Raw genomic sequence first — 20,804 nt, forward strand, 5'->3', positions numbered from 1 at the left:
AAAATCCCTTGTTTTCTTTCAGGTCCACCTCACTTTCTCATCCTGGTCTTCTTTTATCTTCTTCCAGCTGCCCATGATTGTCAAAGAGATCTACAATCATCTCCCAAACATCTCAGGCGCCCGCACAAAAGAAGAGGCTCTTGCAGCTATAGCCAACCTCGCTGCGAAGCGGCTGATCCCCGTTGTAGACTGCCTGTTGGACTGCTCCATGGTGAAGGGGGAAGGGCAGTATGCAAATTTTTAAAATGGAAAAATAAATACAATATTCTTAATTCCTTCACTTGACTAAGGACCACTGTGCAGGCCATGAAAGAACTGGTTGGGCATTTTGGAGGTATCACCGATGGTGAAATGCTTCAGTTACAAAGCTGCTGGGATGGCCATGATTGTCAAGGAAATTTACCATCAGCTCCCTGGGATTTCAGACTCCCACACTAAAGAGGAAACACTTACGGCAGTGGTCAACCTCACCGCAAAGCGTCTCAGCCCAGTGATGCACACCTTGCTGGACTGCTCAATTGGCTGCGATGAGTAAGGATCTCTGTGTTACGGGGAAATAAGATATAGGAATTAGGGGAGATTGCTTTGCCAATGTGCAAAGTTTTTGTGAGGTGGAAATGGAGAGAGCTGAATTTAAAAATCTCTTTTTAAAAATTGCAGAAGAGCTGCAGCGATCTGGGGAGCTGTGCTTAGGAACCAGCAGTCAACTCGTAAAACCTCTGCTGAGGAGGATCCTGGGGAAGGACACCAATCCGCAGGTTCCAACAGCGGTAGGAAACCATTCAGTTTCTATGTTGCTTCCTGCATAGAGAGTTGGGAGATCTTGATCTGACGATGAGCTCTGCTGAATGCCGTTCTCCTGTCTTTGTCTCTCCAGGCCACCAACGCTTTGTGCAGGATCCTAGCATTACCGGAGGCTTCCGGTCTGCTGGAGGAGAACTTCCCCAGGCTCTTGCTGGCGCTCAGCCTGAGGATCAGCTTTGTTCTGGAAAACAACTGAAGAGGTTCGAGGGCACCGAGTACCATCGCAGGCCCCTCATCCCGTCTGGATCCGCTGGCGTAAGGGACCTGCTAATGCATTTGGGGTGGCCCTCCCTTCTCTCTCTGGGCGCTTGGGGGAGGGCTGAGCCCAAGAGATAGGCTGAGATTGGGGAGATAGGGGAGATTGCTTTGCAAAAGGTATATATGCCAATGTGTAAAGTTTTCATGATGTGGAAATGGGGAGGGCTAAATTTAATGTACGTATGTGCGATATAAAGTAAAAAAAAGAAAAAAGGCCTGACTTTTTTTAAGAAAAGGGGGGGAAATAAAAAATCTCTTTTGAAAAATTGCAGAAGAGCCGCAGCGATCTGGGGAGCTGTTGTCAGCAATCAGTGTGCCTGCAGCCAGCTCATAAAACCAATGGTGAGGAGGATCCTGGAGAAGGACTCCAATACACAGATTCCAACAGCGGTAGGAAACCATTCAGTTTCTATGTTGCTTCCTGCATAGAGAGTTGGGAGATCTTGATCTGACGATGAACTCTGCTGAATGCCGTTCTCCTGTTTTTGTCCCTCCAGGCTACCAACGCTTTGTGCCGGATCCTCACATTACCCGAGGCTTCAGGTCTGCTGGAGGAGAACTTCCCCAGGCTCTTGCTGGCCCTCAGCCTGCGGATCTGTATCATCCTTGAAAGAGCAGAAGAGGTTCGAGGGCACCGAGTATCATCCCAGGCCCCTCTTTGCGTCTTGATCCGCTGGCGCATCTAGTTGCTATATTGAGAGAATGGAAATGGGAAGAATTTAAAATTAAGAAGTAGAAATTGCTAAAGATGAGCAGAAACGAACCGCAGATAGGGGGAGTTCGAGGAGGTCTCCTTTTAAAATGTTAAAGGAAAATGATTATTGCATTTTAGTTTTTTAGTTTTTATTCTTTATGTTGTTTTAGGTTGGTGTTATGTTTGTATTATGTGTTGTCAGTTGTGTTTAATTATAAAATGAATAAATATTATTATTTTTTAAAAAGAACTTAATTCGTTCTGGAGGTCCGTTCTTAACCTGAAACTGTTCTTACCCTAAGGTACCACTTTAGCTAATGGGGCCTCCCGTTGTTACCGCACCGCCACTGTGCAATTTCTGTTCTCATCCTGAAGCAAAGTTCTTAACTCGAGGTACTATTTCTGGGTTAGCGGAGTCTGTAACCTGAAGCGTATTGGTGGATCTTACGCCGATCCTCCCGCAGCAGGCACCCTGCAAGACTGTGTGCAGCCCAGTGCACTGGTTCAGGAACAGAACTTCAGGAACAGTGACTGGAGTTCCAGTTGCTTTTCTTATATACAGCAGAGCAAAACCAAAAGCAAAGTTTCCATACACAGCTCTCTCATCTAACACACACCAACTATCTCCAGAATCTCTCAAAACTCCCCAACAACGGCCTTGCAGTATCATGCTGCTTCTCATGGAACTTTCATCCAATCACAGCCTGTTGCTAGGCCTCTCAGTTGCTAGGCAAACTTTAGCCCCGGAGTCCAGCCAATTTGGCTGCTTGCCAGCCTTCTAATTGCTTCTCCAAAGCTGCCTTCCTTTCTCAGACTTTAACAAAGCATCTGTAACCTGAAGCGTCTGTAACCTGAGGTACCACTGTACAGTGAAGGTGCCAGTTTGAACTCAATAGGCAGGGAGTTCCAAAGTTTAGGGAAGCTTTTAATGTTTAATAGATGATTGTATTTTAATGTCTGTTGGAAGCCGCCCAGAGTGGCTGGGGAAACCCAGCCAGATTGGCGGGGTATTAATACATTATTATTATTATTATTATTATTATTATTATTATTATTATTATTAGGTGCTGACACACTAAATGTTCTTACAAATGCAGAGCAGGTATTATGTGGTGCCTGAAATAGTGCCAATTCCACCAATCAAAGAGGTCGAGTGGGTGCAATTGTAAGGTCAGCAGAAATGTAATATGGATGATTGGCTTCCCAAATTGACCAGACGAAATCTCAGGCAGTTGTACATATTATAAAACAGATTTATTAAAACATTTATTGCAATAAATGGTGGCAGTGAGAATGAGTTTCTCATTCTGCCCGACCCATGGGCATACACAGAGTGCTTTTATACCTTTTTGACAGAGTGAAGTGAAGATCAGCCTTTCTGCAGTACTTCATCAACCAATCAAGAGAGAGCACCCCAAGATGCAAAGTCACCCGCCCAACTCTACTAGGTGGCGTTATGTACCTGGTACCTTCATACACGTGTCTATGTGGAATTTTACAGGCACAATTGTGGTTGTGCTCTACTTAGAATTTGCGGTGGGCTGCATCCTCTTGCTCTTGTGGTTTATGCTAGAATTTCTTAGAAGTGCTGTGTGTGGTTAGATCTTTGCATTAGATGTGCAAACATGCTGTGCCTGTTTGCTTTCTATCAGAGGCAGAGAGATTTAGAATTGAATATACAAAATGGAGTTCCTCTTGCTCTTATGGCCTGACCAGGATTATTCTGGCCCTGGTCATTGCCACCCTATATTCCCTCCTCTTCAATATGGAGATGAAGAACAGGTGTGTTTCTGCATCTCCATTTGATTGACCCATCGCACTACAGTGTTTCCTGGTGTTTCCTGCTTGGTAGGGGGTTGGACTGGATGGCCCTTGTGGTCTCTATGATTCTACAGAGGAGCCAGCAGCTTCCCATGCTCCAATGTTAGGCCAAAGGATGGGCAACAGAGAGCAAAGTAAGTGAGGAAGCTTCTGCTGACTTTTCCCAGCTTGTTATTCAGCTTGTCTCAGAAGGGCTACCAGAAGCTGTATTGAGAGACTTAAGAGCCCTCAGAAGATTGCTGGGCTTCAAAGAAGTATGTAGGGCAGAAGAAGGCTAACTGGAAGCTTGCTCAAATGTTAGGTTTTTGACTTCCAGGGAAATAGTGCAAGGCAGATAGATAACTTTGGGGTGGGGGCTGCCTTTTCTACTGAACAGTTAAAATACCTGACCAAGGCTGTTAAGTGTTTCTTAGTGTCACCAGAACTAAAAAGGTTCCAGGAACCTCCGGCTGTGATCAGGAACTAGCAGTCATTAAAGACATAGTACATTGCTTTTCTTAAATCAAATAGCAAAATATTTTACAAACAGACCTAAATTTTGTTACCTGGCACATTCAGACCTTCATTTTGAAACTTCTTAACTTAAGGTATACAAGCTAGTGTTTCTAAAACTTGTGAATAACGTGCATTACTAAGCAGTTTCTTAAAAATGCTACCACACATACACATGGGGTTGGAAACTTTCCTAAGGGGGAAAGGATAATTCATTGTTAGGATAGACACCATCAGCTAATTCATAGGGCTAGACACAAACTCTGAGAGCCTGTAGATTAAGGCATTCAGTCTGCAGAACTGTCAGTGTAAAATAACCATGAAAGTTTTTTTTTTCCTGCTTCAGCTTGATGCTATAAAGCAGAGTAAAAATGCTTGCTGAATTTAAGCCTGGTTCAGCTTTTGATTAATCTATTTCCATAACTCCTAAGCATTTTCTGTTGAAGTTTTTAGCCTTCGTGTTAGACCTAACTGGAAACACATATTTGCATTATACAAACATCATTTTTGTCGAAGCACAAGTGCCACTTTCTACTACATTGCATTTCCATTTGAGGCACAACAAAAAAATCGCAATACAGACTTTTGGCAACAAAGGGTTCTTTCTCTCAGGTGGGCCATGAATCTATAATGGCCACACTAGTCTTCAGAGATACTAGGATACTATAGTTGCTAGAAATCTAAAAGCCAAGGGGCTTTAGCCACTGTTTCCAAAACTTTATGTCAGCAGGAAAATACACAGTTCTCTCTCAGCTCAGTACTGGGCTTCAATGCAAATCAGTGGGTTTCAAAAGTTCCTACACAGTTCTAAAGGCCAGGAATATATATATATATAACAATTGGAGGTTTGTCCTAGCTGAGCATTTGGCTACAGAAAGAATGGCTATTGTTCCAGTTTGCCAGAATCAGGAGAGGCTTGCATTAGATATCAGTGGGCTACCAGAAGCTTCTCCCATCATTTCCAAAGCCAGAACTGAGGGGTGCACCTGGCCAGCTCTTCCAGTTACATCCCCAACCCAGCTATAGCCCTGTATCACCTAGGGAGTTGCTGGAACCCTCCCCATATCTGTATGACCTAGGGAGTTGCTGGAACCCACCCCATGGTTCAATTTCTGAAACTGTTTTGGGTCTGTTCGCTCAAGTGAGGCAGGTACACTGCCCTTCCTTCCAAATTAAGGATACTGCTTTGGGGGCAGGTAGACTTCTACTGTGGGTCCCACTCAATTGATGCCTCCCATACAAATATACATACATACATACATATATAAGGGTCTAAGATTTACTGCGTCTCCTTGTCTCCTTGATGTTTGGTGCTGCATAAGATGGACATTCCTCAACCCGTGCGTCGAGTGACAGCGTCCGGAGTGTCACAGCAGGGGCTACTTCGGTTTCCCATGCGCTGGACGTCTTTTGCCGGTCAGACGCTGCAAGGGGAAACTGGTGCACCGTGCGCTGGGTACCCACTCCTGATTAGGTACAGCAGGGTGTGGATCCAGGGGGTCATCTCAGGCACTTTCACCGGATGGAATGGATACCTCACCACCTAGGAATGAAGAGGGTCTCGTCTCCCTTCCTTCAAGGATTCACTCAGGGACTCGCTAGCGTCAGGCTGGAACCATCGTGTCAGGCTCCGCAAGGCTACACGCTGTTCGCTCGAGTGATTTCCTGTAGATAAAAAACAAAGGAGGGGGGGAGAGAGAGATTGTCCTTGTAGCTGCCGCTGCTGTTTTAGAACTTCTTGCTGGTTAGTCCACCACCAAACTCTCCGAGGTAGTGCGTCCCACGTATTGGACATTGAGGTGTGTCTGGCACACAGAAGTCATCTCTGGGATGTAGCAGCAGTTAGTTGAGAAGTCATCTCTGGGATATAGCAGCAGTGCCTTACAGCAGTCTTTGCCGAATTTCACAAGGCTTGCAACAGGATTCCACGTCTGGTCCATCTTTCAGGATCTCCTCGTGGTTTCTCTTTCCTTCCACAGAACTTCATGCATGTGCAGGGTTAAGGAGGGGTCCTTTAAATCCGTATTTGCCTCCCATCCAGCTGCCGACGGCTGAGTTCTGCTAGGATACTGAAGCCTGTTTTTCAAATTATGCAAAGTCTTGTGGTTTCTAGAAGAAGAAAAAACTTACAGCTGCTTTGTAGCAACGGGCTGTTTCCGTGAGACATAATTTTTTTTTAAAGTCAAAGCATTTAGAGCAGTAGTGTTTTTGTAAGCTGAAACGTGGACCTCCAAAGCATAACATCTTTTTCTCCCTACTTTCACAGCAACGGTCTTGGTCACACAATGTCACACAATAGAATGTCCGAAATGGCAACACCAGCCAGGCACAGCCACAGTCTCTAAGTGCAGGTTGCAGGAGAAAGCAAGTTGTGCAAATACAAATCATGCAGAATCGCTTGTGTAACCAAATAAGGGGGGTTACGCCACACATCTCTGCCGGAGGTTTGAGAGACTGCTTGAGATTTTTCGCAGCCTGTCTTCCAATGGTAGTGTTAGATTCAAACAGACAATGTCTTTACACACAAATCTCCATTCAGTATAACTTCCTTCTACCTTATCCTGAATTCTTTAGTTGATAAACATTCATTTCATTAAAATATGCAGTTCTACAAATTTTCCAACGTTGCTGTCACAAAAACATATGAAATGGGGTTGCAGGTAGGAGGGTAAAACCCTTTAAACGTAGTTTGCTTTTAGAAGGACTCAAATGTCTCTTTTTTCCCCATTCTTGTAAGTTTCCCCAAAAACTAAAGTCTGCACAGCTACAACAGGACTTGGGGAAAAGATTATAATTGTTCAAATAAAATCTATTGTCTCTTGCGTTGTGAACTACTTAAGTACATGATTTTTTTCTTTTCTTTTCTTTTGAAGCCAGCTGAAGCATATGAAAACATTTTCTGAGCACCGTTACTGGCATTTTGTCAGTTTCCTGTGGGGGGGGGGGGGTAGCCTCATTTCTAGTATGGTGAATAGCATTCTAAAGGTTGCAGAGATGATTTTTCTGAACCAATCCTCCGCTGTCTGTTTGTACAGCCCTTTTAGGCATAAAATCAGTCTGATGCTTCTTTTGGTTTTTTTTGGGGGGGGGCTCTTTCAAGGATATTTAAAAGCAGAATACTGGGTGCCTATATTTATAACAAAGTCCAGATGCAGGTAACTCTTAAGTCACCTTGACCATGGCTCTTTGCCATGCCTGCCAAACCGACGAACTCTCTTCTGCTGGGACCCCCTTGTCCCATCTTTCTCCGAACACTCTTCCTTCCTCTTTTACATTGACCGAGACATCTCCGTCCTAGCAACTGACCTTCACCAGTGACCTTTGAACCCCTTCTGGTTCCTCACTGGTCCTTGAGCCATTATTTGTTGCTGTTTAACCACTGCCTTTCTCTTCATCTTCTTTCTCAAAATGCCTTTCTTCTCTCTGGGGGGGGGGGAATACTGGTTTGCACCACCCTTTTTCTCTGAACTTGTTGTTGGCAGGACTTGTAAATTAAATGTCTTTTATGACATTCTGAATTTATCTATCATGAATTCTAGGGAAATCACATTTTTCCCTCCTCTTGACCATACTCCTCCCATTTATGGCCCTGTAAAGTATCCCCTCATTCACAGCACGCACTGCAAACTTTGCCACACATACCATGCATTGGACACTTTACCACACTCTACCTCCCAGTTTTTCCTTGTTTCCTAAATGTCTATTTGTCAGGGGACCTCCTCCCTACTGACTACTAACATACACATTTTCCTCCTCCCTTTGCCTCTTACCCAAAGCGCATGGTTTTCCCAGTTGACCTCTAATTAACTGAGTACTACCAACACGCTGGAGATGTGATCAGGATCTCCCTTCCCCTCATTAAAGGGGGCCAATTCCCTTCAAGGTACCTTTTCCCTTTCTACTTACCCCAGCCGGCTTTTCCTGTTCTTCCCTTCCAACCTCGGTCCTTTTGCCTCTTCGTCCAGGGCACGGAAACTCAAGGGCCACCTCTGATCCTCCGGAAAAAGTGCCGGTGTGCACCAGACCAGAGGCGCCGTTAGGAATCTGCGCCCTGTCCAGTGGGGCAAAAGGGGACTGCCTCTGGTTCAGGGAAATGCCCTCATCCGAGTCACGCACGGCACCAGAAATGTAAGGTCAGCAGAAATGTAATATGGATGATTGGCTTCCCAAATTGACCAGACGAAATCTCAGGCAGTTGTACATATTATAAAACAGATTTATTAAAACATTTATTGCAATAAATGGTGGCAGTGAGAATGAGTTTCTCATTCTGCCCGACCCATGGGCATACACAGAGTGCTTTTATACCTTTTTGACAGAGTGAAGTGAAGATCAGCCTTTCTGCAGTACTTCATCAACCAATCAAGAGAGAGCACCCCAAGATGCAAAGTCACCCGCCCAACTCTACTAGGTGGCGTTATGTACCTGGTACCTTCATACACGTGTCTATGTGGAATTTTACAGGCACAATTGTGGTTGTGCTCTACTTAGAATTTGCGGTGGGCTGCATCCTCTTGCTCTTGTGGTTTATGCTAGAATTTCTTAGAAGTGCTGTGTGTGGTTAGATCTTTGCATTAGATGTGCAAACATGCTGTGCCTGTTTGCTTTCTATCAGAGGCAGAGAGATTTAGAATTGAATATACAAAATGGAGTTCCTCTTGCTCTTATGGCCTGACCAGGATTATTCTGGCCCTGGTCATTGCCACCCTATACAATTGGGTGCAATTCAATGTATTAGTTGCACTTCTCCAGCAGGTCCTGGGGTGGCTCACAGCAATTTAAAATTGAGAATTGCAATCAGTTGAAACAAATTGCAAAGGCAGGAATCCTGAAAGGCTGCATCCTGAAAAGACATATCTCAGGCGTCACAGGCTGGGGTAAAGAGGTGCACCTTCAGCATGCGACCATAGCTGTCAAGTTTTCCCTTTTCTTGCGAGGAAGCCTATTCAGCATAAGGGAATTTCCCTTTTAAAAAAGGGAGAATTTGACAGCTATGCATACGACACACCTCTATGGGGAGCGAATCCCACAATTTACCACTCTTCTCTATCAGTGCTTCAGAAGAACATAATAAAAAAAATTCCTTCCCGTAGCACCTTAGAGACCAACTAAGTTTCCTTGCATATTCAGTAGGATAAGTGGATTGTAGAGGGTTCTTAATTCTAAGACCCTTGGGTATAATGTCCAGGTTCTTGCATTTGTCAGAAAGAAGATGTCAGTCTGTACCTGTGCAAGTTTCTTGGTGAGGTTGATGGACTTCCATTTCATGTGGCTCAATGTGGTGCCTTCCATAGTTCTAGTTACAGGTATACCAGTGAGAAACTTAGTTGGTCTCTAAGGTGCTATTGGAAGGAATTTTTTTATTTTGTTTTGACTACGGCAGACCAACATGGATACCTACCTGTCATAAGAACAGGGCAGAGCAGATTCTGCCTGCAGGGAGTGCGGAATGAAATCCGCAAGAGCAAATCTGGATTCTGGGGTTGGCTAAAAAGAAAGAAAGGCAAATGAAGCCCTCTTGTTTTGCACAATTTGTATCTGGGTTGTTTCCTGCCAGCTCAGTTATGCAGGAGCACTGGCTTTGGAGATTTATTTGTAAGATACTGCCCTGCACTCTCAAGCAGGCACCCCCAAACTTCGGCCCTCCAGATGTTTTGGACTACAATTCCCATCATCCCTGACCACTGGTCCTGTTAGCTAGGGATCATGGGAGTTGTAGGCCAAAACATCTGGAGGGCTGCAGTTTGGGGATGCCTGAGAGTCTCAAGCATCCCTTCCTTGACAGAGAGCTAGATACAGTGGAACCTCGGTTTACGAACTTTCAGTTTACGAACAATCCTACCCCGGAAGTAAGTAACCTGAGGTGTTTGAGGCCTAGGGAGGCCTCCGCCAAGGCCCAGAGCGAAACCCCGGCCTCCGCGAAGCCATCCGAGGCTCTGTGGCTGCGCTGCAGCACCGGAGGCCCTCGGGTCGCTCTGAGAAGGCCTCGGATGGCTTAGCAGAGGCCGGGGCTTCGCTCTGGGCCTTGGCGGAGGCCTCCCTAGGCCTCAAACACCTCAGGTTACTTACTTCCGGGAGCCTCGGATGGCTTTGCGGAGGCCGGGGCTTCGATCCGGACCTTTGCGGAGGCCCCGATCCAAGCCCCGGCCTTCTCAGAGCGATCCAAAGGCCTCCGGTGCTGCAGCCTTTAAAAAGCTTCAAGGCAAAGACTGGAGGAATTCAAGAAATGCCCCCTCCCCAGCTGGCCTGGGGGGGGGATGACCAGAGGCCTCCACAACTGCCCCACAGGATGCCCAGCAGGGAGCTTCCCAGCCCCAAAGTTCGGTCAGGAAAACTTACCTAGCGAAGAGAAAGAGCTGTGAAGCTGTGAAGCAACAAAGATGAGGCTGCCGAAAAGCCCTTGACCCCCAACTGTAGAAAGGTAAGCCCACCCTGGGGGGTTAAACTACTGCTTTGGGGGGGGGGCTTTCAACGCCTGCAACGGATGAATCCACTTTCCATGACTTTCCATGGGAAAGCTCGCTTCCGTTGATGAAGAGACTTCCGGAACCAACTGTCGTTGTAAACCGACTTGGGTGAGATTGGAGAGGAGGAGACGGTAGTGCCTTGTTGTGTAAGGTCACCAGAAATGTAATATGGATGATTGGCTTCCCAAATTGACCAGACCGAATCTCAGGCAGTTGTACATATTATAAAACAGATTTATTAAAACATTTATTGCAATAAATGGTGGCAGTGAGAATGAGTTTCTCATTCTGCCCAACCCATGGGCATACACAGAGTGCTTTTATACCTTTTTGACAGAGTGAAGGCCAGCCTTTCTGCAGTACTTCATCAACCAATCAAGAGAGAGCACCCCAAGATGCAAAGTCATTTACCTAACTCCACTAAGTGGCGTTATGTACCTGGTACTTTCATACACGTGTAACTGCGGTTTTGTGGCAGGGCTACATCCTCTGACAGTGGGTTGAAACAGGCCCTGTCTAGTTTGCTAGAGTTTCTCAGAAGTGCTGTGTGTGGTTAGATCTTTGCATTAGATGTGCAAACATGCTGTGCCTGTGTGCAAAGTGCTGTCTAATTTACTTTCTATCAGAGGCAGAGAGATTTAGAAAATGGAGTTCCACTTGCTTTTAGGGCCTGCATGGCCTGACCAGGATTATTCTGGCCCTGGTCATTGCCACCCTATATTCCCTCCTCTTCAATATGGAGATGAAGAACAGGTGTGTTTCTGCATCTCCATTTGATTGACCCATCGCACTACAGTGTTTCCTGGTGTTTCCTGCTTGGCAGGGGGTTGGACTAGATGGCCCTTGTGGTCTCTTCCAACTCTATGATTCTACAGAGGAGCCAGCAGCTTCCCATGCTCCAATGTTAGGCCAAAGGATGGGCAACAGAGAGCAAAGTAAGTGAGGAAGCTTCTGCTGACTTTTCCCAGTTTGTTACTCAGCTTGTCTCAGAAGGGCTACCAGAAGCTTTTTACAGACCAAGGTTCTGCATAGGGCTAAGATAATAAGAAAGAAAATTTATATTACAAGCAGAATCTCTTTTAACTATGACAAACCTGGGAGCCAAGAACTAATCTAACTCCATACACTGGGCAGACCTGCACCGTCTAGGCTAACCTTGTGGTACAAGTCAGCCTGCTTCTTAATGTTTTTAACATCACTCTCAACACGTGTACTCTAGTTGTATACAGATGTTAGTTCAGAGCCCTCAGAAGATTGCTGGGCTTCAAAGAAGTATGTAGGGCAGAAGAAGGCTAACTGGAAGCTTGCTCAAATGTTAGGTTTTTGACTTCCAGGGAAATAGTGCAAGGCAGATAGATAACTTCGGGGTGGGGGCTGCCTTTTCTACTGAACAGTTAAAATACCTAGGAACCTCCGGCTGTGATCAGGAACTAGCAGTCATTAAAGACATTAGTACATTGCTTTTCTTAAATCAAATAGCAAAATATTTCACAAACAGACCTACATTTTGTTACCTGGCACATTCAGACCTTCATTTCGAAACTTCTTAAGTTAAGGTATACAGTGTTTCTAAAATGTGTAATTATGCTATCCAAGTGAATAACGTGCATCACTAAACAGTTTCTTAAGAGTGCTACCACACATACACATGGGGTTGGAAATCTTTCCTAAGGGGGAAAGAATAATTCATTGTTAGGACAGACACCATCAGCTAGTCCATACATAAACTCTGAGAGAGAGAGAGCCTATAGATGAAGGCATTCAGTCTGCAGAGCAGTTAGTGTAAAGTAACCATGAATTATTATTTTCCCTGCTTCAGCTTGATGCTATAAACCAGGATGAAAATGCTTGCTGAATTTAAGCCTTTTGATTAATCTATTTCCATAACTCCTAAGCATTTTCTGTTGAAGTTTTTTAGCCTTCGTGTTAGACCTAACTGGAAACACATTTTTGCATTATACAAACATCATTTTTGTCGAAGCACAAGTGCCACTTTCTACTACATTGCATTTCCATTAGAGGCACAACAAAAGCTGAGTTTTAAATCCAGATTTTTCCCAATAGTGATTCACCCACTCCCCTAGAAATCACAATACAGACTTTTGGCAACAAAGGGCTCTTTCTCTCAGGTGGGCCATGAATCTATAATGGCCACACTAGTCTTCAGAGATACTGGGATACTATAGTTGCTGGAAATCCAAAAGCCAAGGGGCTTTGGCCACTGTTTCCAAAACTTTATGTCAGCAGGAAAATACACAGTTCTCTCTCAGCTCAGTACTGGGCTTCAATGCAAATCAGTGGGTTTCAAGAGTTCCTACACAGTTCTAAAGACCAGGAATATATATATAACAATTGGAGGTTTGTCCTAGCTGAGCATTTGGCTACAGAAAGAATGGCTATTGTTCCAGTTTGCCAGAGTCAGGAGAGGCTTACATTAGACATCAGTGGGCTACCAAAAGCTTCTCCCATCATTTCCAAAACCAGAACTGAGGGGTGCACCTGGCCAACTTCTTCCAGTTACATCCCCAACCCAGCTACAGCCCTGTATGACCTAGGGAGTTGCTGGAACCCTTCCCATAATTTTCCATGGTCCAATTTCTGAAACTGTTTTGGGTCCGTTGGCTCAAATGAGGCAGGTACACTGCCCTTCCTTCCAAATTAAGGATACTGCTTTGGGGCAGGTAGAATTCTACTGTGGGTCCAACTCAATTGATGCCTCCCATACAAATATACATACATACATACATACATACATACATACATACATACATACATAAGGGTCTAAGATTTACTGTGCCTTCTTGATGGCGTTGCATAAGATGGACGTTCCTCAACCCGTGCTTCGAGTGACAGGGTCCGGAGTGTCACAGCAGGGGCTACTTCGGTTTCCCATGCGCTGGGCGTCTTTTGCCGGTCAGACGCTGCAAGGGGAAACTGGTGCACCATGCGCTGGGTGCCCACTTCTGATTAGGCACAGCAGGGTGTGGATGCAGGGGGTCACCTCAGGCACTTTCACTGGATGGAATGGATACCTCACCACCTAGGAATGAAGAGGGTCTCGTCTCCCTTCCTTCAAGGATTCACTCAGGGACTCGCTAGCGTCAGGCTGGAACCATCGTGTCAGGCTCCGCAAGGCTACACGCTCTTCACTCGGGTGATTTCCTGTAGATAAAAAACAAAGGAAGGGGGGGGGAGAGATTGTCCTTGTAGCTGCCGCTGCTGTTTTAGAACTATTTACTGGTAAGTCCACCACCAAACTCTCCGAGGTAGTGCGTCCCACGTATTGGACATTGAGGTGTGTCTGGCACACAGAAGTCATCTCTGGGATGTAGCAGCAGTTAGTTGAGAAGTCATCTCTGGGATATAGCAGCAGTGCCTTACAGCAGTCTTTGCAGAATTTCACAAGGCTTGCAACAGGATTCCACGTCTGGTCCATCTTTCAGGATCTCCCCGTGGTTTCTCTTTCCTTCCACAGAACTTCATGCATGTGCAGGGTCGAGGGGGGCGCTTTAAATCCGTATTTGCCTCCCATCCAGCTGCCGACGGCTGAGTTCTGCTAGGATACTGAAGCCTGTTTTTCAAATTATGCAAAGTCTTGTGGTTTCTAGAAGAAGAAAAACTTACAGATGCTTTGTAGCAACGGGCTGTTTCTGTGAGACATAAAATTTTTTAAAGTCAAAGCATTTAGAGCAGTAGTGTTTTTGTAAGCCGAAACATGGACCTCCAAAACATAACATATTTTTCTCCCTACTTTCACAGCAACGGTCTTGGTCACACAATGTCACACAATAGAATGTCCGAAATGGCAACACCAGCCAGGCACAGCCACAGTCTCTAAGTGCAGGTTGCAGGAGAAAACAAGTTGTGCAAATACAAATCATGCTGAATCGCTTGTGTAACCAAATAAGGGGGGTCACGCCACACATCTCTGCCGGAGGTTTGAGAGTTATTGAGATGTTGCAGCCTGTCTTCCAACGTAGTGTTATATTCAAACAATGTCTTTACACACAAATCTCAATTCAGTATAACTTCCTTCTACCTTATCCTGAATTCTTTAGTTGACAGACATTCATTTCATTAAAATATGCAGTTCTACAAATTTTCCAACATGTTGCTGTCACAAAAACATATGAAATGGGGTTGCAGGTAGGAGGGTTAAACCCTTTAAACGTAGTTTGCTTTTAGAAGGACTCAAATGTCTCTTTGAGAGACATTTTTCATCTCACTGGAGGTCGACCTGGCTTGCGTGACTGAGACCTGGGTGCGTGAGGGCGAAGTAGTTGCCCTGCATGAAATAACACCCCCGGGCTTCTCCGTCCTCCACCAGTCGTGGACTGTGGGTCGGGGGGGAGGGGTAGCGCTGTTAATCCGGGAGGATTGCTCTTTCAGGGCTCTGCCATCACCATCAATCACCGGCATTGAATGTGTTGGCCTAGTGTGGGGCACCAAGGGGGGCTTGGCTGTCTGGCTGGTGTACCGACCACCTAGCGCACCAGCAGCCACCCTGTCGGACCTGCTGGAGGTGGTGGCAGGCTGGGCCTTGGAGTTCCCTAACCTACTGGTTTTGGGGGACTTCAACGTCCATGCAGATGCCACCCCCTCCTCACGGGTTCCGGATCTGGTGTCTTCCATGGCGACACTAGGGCTCTCCCAGTTTGTTTTGGGTCCCACACATCAAGCAGGCCACACACTGGATTTGATCTTTGGTGCGGGTATAGACGTGATCATGTCCCCAACTGTGGAAGTGCCATGGTCTGATCACTACGCTCTGAAAGCCAGGATTGACTTCCCGCCCCTCCCCTGCTTGGGTGGCGAGCCTATTTGGGCTCGCCCGCATAGGCTGATGGATCCTGACGGATTCCGTCAGGCCTTGCGGGACCCTGCTCCCCCTGGCGGCTCATTAGAAGAGCTGGTCGAGAACTGGAACAACCGGCTCTTGGCGGCCATCGATGAGATCGCACCTAAGCGCCCTCTGCGACCCCGCCGAAACCGGGCCCCTTGGTTTACCGAGGAGCTTCGGAAAATGAAGCAGGACCTTAGACGGCTAGAGCGAGTATGGCGGCGTGCTCACGACGGAGCCTCAAGAACATCTTACAGGAAACTTATGAAAGCCTATGAGATGGCGGTGAAAGCTGCAAAAAAGTCCTACTTCTCAGCTTCCATTGCATCCGCTAGCTCTCACCCAGCACAACTTTTTAGAATAATCAGGTCTTTAACAACCCTAGAGGAACAGCCAAATTTAAATACGAATTTGACCCATAGCTGTGAGGCATTTGCAAGCTTTTTTGCGGAGAAAGTCTTGACACTCCGCCGTGACCTCCCTGCCAATTTGGATACAATAACGGAACTGGAGGCCCCTCGACTGTCTTCGAGTTCAGTATTGGACCAATTCGATCAGATACTCCCTGCCGATGTAGACAGATTCCTCCGGGCTGGAAGGCCCACCACTTGCTCCCCGGACCCGTGCCCGTCTTGGCTGATTAGAGCGTGTCCAGATGAGGTACGGGCCCCCCTGGGTGAGATCATCAACTTGTCCCTGGGCACAGGGACTTTCCCAGAGGAGCTGAAGGAGGCAGTGGTGCGTCCACTCTTAAAGAAAACATCTCTAGATCCTTTAGATCTATCCAATTATCGCCCGGTTTCGAATCTTCCGTACCTGGGTAAGATAATTGACAGAGTGGTTGCCGAACAGCTTGGTAGGTTTCTGGATGAAACATCGGCTCTAGATCCATTTCAGTCCGGCTTTCGCCCTGGTCATGGGACCGAGACAGCTCTGGTAGCCTTAACAGATGATCTCCGTAGACAGCTGGATCGAGGTGGGTCGGGACTGCTGATTCTTTTAGACCTGTCAGCAGCCTTCGATATGGTCGATCATGACCTTTTAGACCACCGCCTTGCCGACGTGGGGATTCAGGGCACAGTCCAACAATGGCTGCGTTCCTTCATCTCAGGTCGGGGACAGAGAGTGGCGCTAGGGAGGGAGTTGTCGCCGCGGCACCCCTTGGTGTGTGGAGTCCCGCAAGGCGCAATCCTTTCCCCAATGCTTTTTAATATCTTTATGCGCCCCCTTGCCCAGATTGTCCGGAGTTTTGGGCTGGGTTGTCATCAATATGCTGATGACACCCAGATCTATCTGTTGATGGACGGCTGCCCTGCCTCGGCCCCGGACACACTCACCAGGTGCTTGGAAGCTGTGGCTGGATGGCTACGTGGGAGCCGACTGAAGTTAAATCCTTCGAAGACAGACGTCCTCTGGCTAGGTCGGGGCGACATGGGGTTGGGGGGCCAACTCCCATCTTTTGCAGGGGCTCAATTGGTACCAGCGCCTTCTGTCAAGAGTTTGGGTGTAACCTTTGACGCCTCCCTTTCCATGGAGGCGCAGGTTGCATCCACAGCAAAGGTGGCATTTTTCCATCTCCGCCGCATCAAGCAGTTGGTCCCTTACCTCTCTCGCCCCGATCTGGCCACAGTGATCCATGCGACGATCACCTCCAGGCTTGACTATTGTAACTCGCTCTACGCAGGGTTGCCCTTAAAGCTGACCCAGAAACTCCAGCGGGTGCAGAATGCCGCGGCGAGGCTCCTTACAGGGTCCCGGCCGCGGGATCACATTCATCCAGTGCTTTACCAGCTGCACTGGCTCCCGGTGGAGTACAGGATCAGGTTTAAGGTGCTGGTTTTGACCTTTAAAGCCCTATGCGACTTGGGACCCTCGTACCTACGGGACCGCCTCTCCTGGTATGCCCCGCGGAGGACCTTAAGGTCCACAAACAATAATATTCTGGAGATCCCGAGTCATAAGATGGCTAGATTGGCCTCTACTAGAGCCAGGGCCTTTTCAGTACTGGCCCCAACCTGGTGGAACGCTCTTTCCCAGGAGACCAGGGCCCTGCGGGATTTGTCATCTTTCCGCAGGGCCTGCAAGACAGAGCTATTCCGCCTGGCCTTTGGGTTAGACTCAGCCTGACCCCTGTGTTTTTCTCCCTCATGGCTTGGATTTATGGCCTACTTGAAATGAGGCTGCATTTTAAATTTTAATACTGTATTTTAATCTGTATTTTAACTAATTGTTTTTATGTTTTATTGTGGTTCTGTTGGTGTCAGCCACTTATGGCCTACTTGAAATGAGGCTGCACTTTAAATTTTAATACTGTATTTTAATCTGTATTTTAATTAATTGTTTTTATGTTTTATTGTGGTTCTGTTGGTGTCAGCCGCCCTGAGCCCGGTTTTTGACTGGGGAGGGCGGGGTATAAATACAAATTTTTTATTATTATTATTATTATTATTATTATTATTATTATTATTATTTTTCCCCATTCTTGTAAGTTTCCCCAAAAACTAAAGTCTGCACAGTTCCAACAGGACTTGGGGAAAAGATGTTAATTGTTCAAATAAAATCTATTGTCTCTTGCGTTGTGAACTACTTAAGTACATGATTTTTTCCTTTTCTTTTCTTTTGAAGCCAGCTGAAGCATATGAAAACATTTTCTGAGCACCGTTACTGGCATTTTGTCAGTATCCTGTGCGGCGGTAGCCTCATTTCTAGAGTGGTGAATAGCATTTTAAAGGTTGCAGAGATGATTTTTCTGAACCAATCCTCCGCTGTCTGTTTGTACAGCCCTTTTAGGTATAAAATCAGTCTGATGCTTCTTTTGGCTTTTTGGTGCTGTTTCAAGGATATTTAAAAACAGAATACTGGGTGCCTATGTTTATAACAAAGTCCAGATGCAGGTAACTCTTAAGTCACCTTGACCATGGCTCCTTGCCATGCCTGCCAAACCGACGAACTCTCTTCTGCTGGGACCCCCTTGTCCCATCTTTCTCCGAACACTCTTCCTTCCTCTTTTACATTGACCGAGACATCTCCGTCCTAGCAACTGACCTTCACCAGTGACCTTTGAACCCCTTCTGGTTCCTCACTGGTCCTTGAGCCATTATTTGTTGCTGTTTAACCACTGCCTTTCTCTTCATCTTCTTTCTCAAAATGCCTTTCTTCTCTCTGGGGGGGAATACTGGTTTGCGCCACCTTTTTCTCTGAACTTGTTGTTGGCAGGACTTGTAAATTAAATTTCTTTTATGACATTCTGAATTTATCTATCATGAATTCTAGGGAAATCACATTTTTCCCTCCTCTTGACCATACTCCTCCCATTTATGGCCCTGTAAAGTATCCCCTCATTCAACCAGAGCATGCACTGCAAACTTTGCCACACATACCATGCATTGGACACTTTACCACACTCTACCTCCCAGTTTTTCCTTGTTTCCTAAGTGTCTATTTGTCAGGGGACCTCCTCCCTACTGACTACTAACATACACATTTTCCTCCTCCCTTTGCCTCTTACCCAAAGCGCATGGTTTTCCCAGTTGACCTCTAATTAACTGAGTACTACCAACACGCTGGAGATGTGATCAGGATCTCCCTTCCCCTCATTAAAGGGGGCCAATTCCCTTCAAGGTACCTTTTCCCTTTCTACTTACCCCAGTTGGCTTTTCCTGTTCTTCCCTTCCAACCTCGGTCCTTTTGCCTCTTCGTCCAGGGCACGGAAACTCAAGGGCCACCTCTGATCCTCCGGAAAAAGTCTGCCGGTGTGCACCAGACCAGAGGCGCCGTTAGGAATCTGCGCCCTGTCCAGTGGGGCAAAAGGGGACTGCCTCTGGTTCAGGGAAATGCCCTCATCCGAGTCACGGCACCAGAAATGTAAGGTCACCAGAAATGTAATATGGATGATTGGCTTCCCAAATTGACCAGACGAAATCTCAGGCAGTTGTACATATTATAAAACAGATTTATTAAAACATTTATTGCAATAAATGGTGGCAGTGAGAATGAGTTTCTCATTCTGCCCGACCCATGGGCATACACAGAGTGCTTTTATACCTTTTTGACAGAGTGAAGGCCAGCCTTTCTGCAGTACTTCATCAACCAATCAAGAGAGAGCACCCCAAGATGCAAAGTCATTTACCTAACTCCACTAAGTGGCGTTATGTACCTGGTACTTTCATACACGTGTAACTGCGGTTTTGTGGCAGGGCTACATCCTCTGACAGTGGGTTGAAACAGGCCCTGTCTAGTTTGCTAGAGTTTCTCAGAAGTGCTGTGTGTGGTTAGATCTTTGCATTAGATGTGCAAACATGCTGTGCCTGTGTGCAAAGTGCTGTCTAATTTACTTTCTATCAGAGGCAGAGAGATTTAGAAAATGGAGTTCCTCTTGCTTTTAGGGCCTGCATGGCCTGACCAGGATTATTCTGGCCCTGGTCATTGCCACCCTATAGTTGTTGTTGTTGTTGTTGTTGTTGTTGTTGTTGTTGTGCAGGAACACTTAGCCGTTCTTCCTGCCAGCTTCAGGCTTGTGCATCCTTTCTCTCTCTCTTTTTTATGAATTAAATTCATCTTTATTTCTTATTTTAAAAAGAACACAAATACACAACACAATAAAGCATAACATAATCAAATCAACACCGATTTACATACAAAAAGAAAAGAAAAACGAACAACAACAACAAAAGAAGCAACAACAAAAAATACTGTTAAAAAAATTAACTTCCAAACATTTTAACATCGGTTCCCTTCTCGTATGAAATTTCTACCAGGCTTTTCCCTTATCAGTTGAATCCTATACCATATCTTATTTACCTTATATTAATTAATTAATTACTTTATCAACTGGTGCATTTTACTCTAAGCATATCACCCACTTCGAACTTATACCTTCATTGTAAAAATGTTCCTCCACATAACTCCACTCTGCTTTAATTTTTTGTTTGGGGACTCTCCTAATTATTGCCGTCAACTTTGCTAAATTCATGTATTCCGCCAATTTGATATACCATTCCTGTATAGATGGAACTTTATCTCTCTCCAAAATGTATTAAACTTTTTGCAACTCCACCAGCAATGAAGATAATCCCCTACTTTCTCTTTACATTTCCAACATTTATCCTGATCATTTTTATATATTTTTGCTAATTTAGCAAAAATGTTAGATGCCACCTATATACCAATTTCCACATATTTTCCCTTATCCGCATACAGGCCGTAAAATTTATATCCTCCAAAAATGGTCCAAAAATGAATTATACTCCCCTTTCCCCCCTTTACCTAATGCGTGCCAGCCTCCTACATTCCCGAAGCCTTCCAATCTGAGCAGCTCCAGGTCCTTTGTCTCTTATTTTGATGTTACAGGACTTTGGTGGCATCTTCAAAAAAAAATTTTATAGAAAATTAACCGTCCAGGGGTCCTTTATAAAGCCTAGCTGAATAA

At 45.8% G+C, this 20,804-nt stretch overlaps 1 long non-coding RNA gene across 1 annotated transcript; it reads right to left on the reverse strand.

The window, feature by feature from the left end:
* Positions 1 to 3,784: 3,784 nt before the first annotated feature.
* On the reverse strand, positions 3,785 to 8,779 carry LOC132592132 (uncharacterized). The gene is made up of 2 exons (XR_009557547.1): positions 5,145 to 8,779; positions 3,785 to 5,106 (listed from the first exon to the last, which is right to left on the reverse strand). It is a non-coding gene; the product is annotated as an uncharacterized LOC132592132 (long non-coding RNA).
* Between the last annotated feature and the right edge of the window lie 12,025 nt (positions 8,780 to 20,804).

Source organism: Zootoca vivipara, chromosome 5 (assembly GCF_963506605.1).
Source record: "Zootoca vivipara chromosome 5, rZooViv1.1, whole genome shotgun sequence".
Lineage (NCBI taxonomy): Eukaryota > Metazoa > Chordata > Lepidosauria > Squamata > Lacertidae > Zootoca > Zootoca vivipara.